Source organism: Humulus lupulus, chromosome 5 (genome assembly GCF_963169125.1).
Source record: "Humulus lupulus chromosome 5, drHumLupu1.1, whole genome shotgun sequence".
NCBI classification, from domain to species: Eukaryota; Viridiplantae; Streptophyta; class Magnoliopsida; order Rosales; family Cannabaceae; genus Humulus; species Humulus lupulus.
Window position 1 is genome coordinate 210,063,591 of NC_084797.1, and position 5,105 is coordinate 210,068,695.

Here is a 5,105-nt window from a genome sequence, read left to right on the forward strand (position 1 = left end):
TATCACCAAGGCCCTATTCACCCAGGTTTCCTATTGAATTTCGAGCTATAGCATCTTCCCGAGGCTACATGACTCCGAGCTCATACGCGCGTCAGGCTCGGGGCCCTGATCCGAGGCCATCCTGAGAACAGATGCACTTCGGGGTCTATCTTTCGAGCTTGTGAGGATTTCTAGGCTATCATCTTCGAAGTCATCTCTGCTTCGCAGGCTCGATGCCCAGACTTCGGATATGTTCCAGATATTACGAGTTCATTCATTATGAATCCAGCTTTCGAGGTCACAATTCTCATGGCTCGAAATCTGGGTGTAACAGATTTGTTGATACACATGCATTTTCATTGTTGGTCACTTGTACCTTTTTCTTCTTTTTATATTAATAGTTACTTGTGATCTGGGTTGCATTTTCAGGATGTTACACTGCTTCTTCAGTAAGCCAGAGCCTGAGTTATGGGGAGGTAATAACATCCCCGGTCTTCCAAATACAATAAAAGAAAGATAGAACTAATGGAAAAGGAAACGTGTCTTTGGGCAAGGCTACTGGGTCATTGTTTAAAGTTTCAAGTGATTGATATTAATATGCTAATTTAATTATATTTTGAGAGTTTACAATACTCTTCTTTCTAGTAGGTGTTGTTTTCTAACATTAGAAACTTGTATGTTATTTTATTATTCATCATTCTACTAAATGATATACTGTGCATTTCAAGGAAAGCTAACACTTAATTTTTTTTAAAAATAATAATATGAGCAGCTGACAGTGAGAGACGATTGTGTAATTGATGAGGAAATGTTGTTGATCTTAAGGTCCTCTTGATTGGAGAAGAGGTGGGAAATTTGTATTTATTTTTTCTTTGTGCTCTTTCATTCTTTTTGTTCTTCATTTTTCTTCAAATTGTTTTTCATTCTAGGTTGGGGAATACCAAGAAGCATACAAGGTTGGATTTTCTTATTTATTGAAAAGATGAATTTTTTTTCTTATGTAATCTTCTTTACAAACTCTTGTTTAATGCTGCCCATTTCCCCTATGCTTTTGCATAGATATTCAAAGGTCTTTTGGACAAGTATGGCCCTGACAGAGTTCTTGATACTCCAATCCCAGAGGTACGTTTTGTTACTTGCCATGTTGACCTTTCTCCTGCTTTTTTTTTTTGTTGGTTTGTGTGGGAAGATGGGTCTGGTTACTTTGATATAATTCATGGTATTATTATGGCTTATTTTTCGTTATATTGAATCATATATTAATAATAACATGCTTTTCAATTCTTAAAACTGGCCATTTGATTTTTGGAAGTAAGAAAGGAGATTATTCTTGTTTATTTACTTTAGTAGTAGCACTTGCATGACCTGAGCTACCTAACATGAGTTAGTTTTAACTTTTTTATTTGTTTTGAATTTATGTTCTCTCTCTTTCTCCTTTTCTTTTTTATTTTAAAACATCTCAATTTGAGAAAAAATTGTGTCAATGATCTTTTTTTTTTTATGGATCTGTTTAGAATGGCTTAAGCTTGATTATATTTAGCAATGACACTATTCTGCATATCTTCTGCCATCTTGAATTTTCTCAATTTATTTGTACGCTTTGTTGATATTTCAGATTGTTAAGGCTCAAGCTCAATTAGCTTTAGGTATCTCAATTGTCTTATAATATTGATATTTTGTCTTGCATTATAATTTTAAGGTGAATGTGGAAAAAGTGGAGAGAAGTGACATTCTCAACATTTCTAAAATCTGATGTTTTTTTCTATGGATTTTCCCAACCCGCATTTTTCTTTTTGAGAAGTGGTGAATGCTTTTGTAGCCATTTCTTTGGGTGCACCAATAGGTATGCCACTTGCAAGCTTGGCATGCTATTCTTGTTTAGGTATGCCACTTTCTGTGTTTTTTTCTTTATTTTTTATAGACCACTTGCTGTTTTTTTCTTCTTTAATAAATATTGATATCAGAGATTAATTTCCATTACTGCAGCTATTTTGTGGAGGACTAGCTAGATCCACAATTTCCATTATATTGTGTTTATTTACATGATGTTAATGATTTTTTTTTTGTAACAATAGAATAGTTTATAATCCAATACCCATGTTTCCTTAATAGAAGTTGCTTAGTTTTATTTTCACTGCTAATGATTGTGATTTTATATTGTGGAATAGATTAAAATTTTAGTTCTACTTTGGTATAATATGACACATATTCTTAATATAGCCACAATTTTGTGTGATTTTGAATTAAAACTTGTAAACTTGGGTTTCTAAAAGTTTGGAGAATGATGGTGAAAACTCATGTGTATTGTATGTTGTAACCCAGTGTTTTTTCTCTCTAATTTTCTCCCTTTCACCTCTGAATTTATTTTCACTGCCAATGATTGTGATTTTGTATTGTGGAATAGATTAAAATTTTGGTTCTAATTTGGTATAATATGACACATTCAGAATATAGCCACAATTTTGTGTGATTTTGAATTAAAAACTTGTAAACTTCGGGTTATAAAAGTTTGGAGAATGATGTTAAAAGCTCATTGTATATTGTATGTTGTAACCCAGTGTTTTTTCTCTCTAATTTTCTCCCTTTCACCTTTGAATTTATCTGTTTTTTTGTGGAAATATCACTACTTCTTGGCCTTTTCTTTTTTAATAGGCTCATAATACCAAGCTAGAAGATGAACCTCCAACAAAAAGACGACTTTCATCAGCCTTTGTCAAGGTATAAAGAAGAAAGTCTTGTGCTGTGCTTTAGAATTATGTTGCTGAATCTTTTTTTCATTTTCATTAATCTTTATGTATCGATAAAGTTCTTTAGGTATCATAAATCTGAAAATAGTAATGTTGAGCATTCTGGAGCTACTCGGGGATTGAGTGAGATCAGTTTCTTAATTTGAGAAAGATTAAATAATATAACAGAGCAATATTTTCAGTTAAATACTCGGGCACACAAACTCTGTTGATTAATTTTGAGTTAAATATTTTCATGTTAAGCTTGATGGTAATTACATGATTTGGAACTGGATCAGGTGTCTGGACAATAACACTTTGAGTGGAGCAATTCCTGCATCTTTGGCTAACATGACACAGCTTGCCTTCCTGTAATTTTTTTCAACTTTTAGCAATTTAATACTACTTGTCATCAAGGCTCCATCACAAGTTGAATAGTTTATAAAAAGGTTTTATGGGATTTTTTTTAATGGTCTAGGGACCTGTCATACATCAATCTAAGTGGTCCAGTACCAAGGTTGCCTGCCAAGACCTTCAAGTAAGTCATTTTCTATATTGTAATTGTTGTTGTTGTTATTAAGATAGATTATTTGAGAGATTATTAAATAACATGTTACAACTGCTCTAATTTGCTTCTTTATGCCACTTTTGAAGATGCTCAAACTGTTAGGAGACCCAAAAACCATCAAATTTCTTTATCCTTTGCTTCAAGCCTGGGCTGCATTTGTCTACTAATTCTTGGGTTTGGTTTCCTTCTTTGGTGGAGGTACAGACACAACCAGCAAATTTTCTTTGACGACAACGGTTAGTAAACCTAACTCATTTTTTAAGAAATATCATTAAAAAAGAAACAGAAGAAGAAGAGATTAACAGTTGTAGGCTTTAAAAAATTTCAGAGCAACATCATGAGGAGGTTTGCCTTGGAAACCTGAGGAGATTTCAATTTAGAGAGCTTCAGATGGCAACAAACAACTTCAACAGCAAGTACTTGGTTGGAAAAGGTGGTTTTGGAAATGTCTACAAAGGTTGTCTCAGAGATGGTACAGTAGTAGCAGTTAAAAGGCTTAAAGATGGTAATGCCATTGGTGGTGAGATTCAATTCCAAACTGAAGTTGAGATGATCAGCCTGGCAGTTCACATGAACCTTCTTCAGCTTTATGGGTTTTGTATGACAGCCTCTGAGAGGCTCTTAGTTTACCTCTATATGTCAGACAACAGTGTTGCCTCCCGCCTCAATGGTAAGCTAGCCTGTGATGTTCTATTTTTTTTTTTATCAAATTTATCTTATGATATTTTGCCAAAGCACTACTATCGAGAAATATAGATTTTCATCACTAGTATCATATTGGAAATAGATATTTCTACTTTGGTATCTAAGCTCATAATTTGTAATCATTCTATCATTTTATCAAGTAGACATCTCTATTGAAATGCCAATGATTGCCAAACCACTGCATATTGGCAACTTGAAGTCTTGGAATCTTTTCATATTCTCTATGAAATTAGGCACTCGTGATAATTATCATGCAATCAAGGGAAACTATCCACGACAATTGTTGATTCATTTTTTTTAGTAGTTCTATTTGTTCTATTTTACAGTTCACTATCAGGTATGAGTTTGAGTATTAATCATTTAATTTCTTATGTAGTTGAGCAAGCTGATGTCACAATGGAAACAAGAGCATAATGAATCAACATTTTTTATGTACTCTTTTAGTTTACTATTAACTTTAAGTTGAAGCATTAATTATTTAAATTTTGTTGTAGCTAAGCATATGGACTCACAACAAAGACAAGTGCACAAAGGATGATGAATTGAATGATGGAGCAAGTTTCATGCATGATTTACTTTTGTGTATCTTGTAATGTTTCTGTTTTTCATTTTTGAAGTAAAAAATGTTCAAGATTATAAAACTTTATTATGTTATGCTTTCAAACTTAAGTTAGAACTAAGATCTCATGAAGTAGACACATTCATGGTTTGAATTAGTTATTGTTTAATGTAATATTTATGGTTTATCAATCTATTGAGAATTACATTTTATGATTAATTTTGATTTTTTATTTTATCAAAATACAATATTGAAAATCTTTTAATTAAAAAAAAACCATATGTATACTTATCAAAATAAAATTTAAAATATATTATCCACACTAAAGTAACAAAATTTTATTACTAGACTTTTAATATGTTATGATTTAGAAACATATTATAAGCATAACAAATTGTTATGATTTATATAATATAAAAAACTAAAAATGCTATCAAAATAATCAAATGTAACAGTGGAAAAGTGTTATGTAAAAAATATAAGATTAAACGTCAAATTTATAACCAAATACTCTAACTAAATGTTATTATTTGAATATTATAGCAACTAAAAATGTGTTATTGAATAG

At 31.7% G+C, this 5,105-nt stretch overlaps 1 long non-coding RNA gene across 1 annotated transcript; it reads left to right on the top strand.

Moving 5' to 3' along the window:
- The first annotated feature begins 659 nt into the window (after positions 1 to 659).
- Positions 660 to 1,121, top strand: LOC133833956 (uncharacterized). The gene is made up of 3 exons (XR_009893229.1): positions 660 to 825; positions 909 to 935; positions 1,039 to 1,121. It is a non-coding gene; the product is annotated as an uncharacterized LOC133833956 (long non-coding RNA).
- Positions 1,122 to 5,105: the final 3,984 nt, after the last annotated feature.